Source organism: Cucurbita maxima, unplaced genomic scaffold (genome assembly GCF_002738345.1).
Source record: "Cucurbita maxima cultivar Rimu unplaced genomic scaffold, Cmax_1.0 Cma_Scf00866, whole genome shotgun sequence".
NCBI lineage: Eukaryota > Viridiplantae > Streptophyta > Magnoliopsida > Cucurbitales > Cucurbitaceae > Cucurbita > Cucurbita maxima.
Genome location: NW_019272882.1, coordinates 9555 through 10204, shown reverse-complemented (window position 1 = coordinate 10204; position 650 = coordinate 9555). Strand labels below are relative to the sequence as shown.

Below are 650 nucleotides of genomic sequence, written 5' to 3'. Positions count from 1 at the left end.
ATCGCGTTTCGATCATGCCGCCCCGCATGCGTTAAATCCGATTTTGTGCGCATGGCATGTCGGGTGCGATCATACCAGCACTAATGCACCGGATCCCATCAGAACTCCGTAGTTAAGCGTGCTTGGGTGAGAGTAGTACTAAGTTGGGTGACCACTTGGGAAGTCCTCGTGTTGCATCCCTTTTTTTCTTTCAATTTCTCCCAGTTCTTTTCTTCCTTTCTCTACAAATGAGAACCTCCCCCGCTCACGCCCATCGCGTTTCGATCATGCCGCCCCGCATGCGTTAAATCCGATTTTGTGCGCATGGCATGTCGGGTGCGATCATACCATCACTAATGCACCGGATACCATCAGAACTCCGCAGTTAAGCGTGCTTGGGCGAGAGTAGTACTAAGTTGGGTGACCACTTGGGAAGTCCTCGTGTAGCACCCCTATTTTTCTTTCAATTTCTCCCAGTTCTTTTCTTCCTTTCTCTACAAATGAGAACCTCCCCCGCTCACGCCCATCGCGTTTCGATCATGCCGCCCCGCATGCGTTAAATCCGATTTTGTGCGCATGGCATGTCGGGTGCTATCATACCAGCACTAATGCACCGGATCCCATCAGAACTCCGAAGTTAAGCGTGCTTGGGCGAGAGTAGTACTAAGTTG

At 50.9% G+C, this 650-nt stretch overlaps 2 non-coding genes across 2 annotated transcripts; both read left to right on the top strand.

The window, feature by feature from the left end:
• Positions 1–61: 61 nt before the first annotated feature.
• On the top strand, positions 62–180 carry LOC111474949. The gene has a single exon (XR_002716231.1). It is a non-coding gene; the product is annotated as a 5S ribosomal RNA (ribosomal RNA).
• Positions 181–313: 133 nt separating this feature from the next.
• Positions 314–432, top strand: LOC111474947. Its single transcript, XR_002716229.1, has one exon. It is a non-coding gene; the product is annotated as a 5S ribosomal RNA (ribosomal RNA).
• The last annotated feature ends 218 nt before the right edge of the window (positions 433–650 follow it).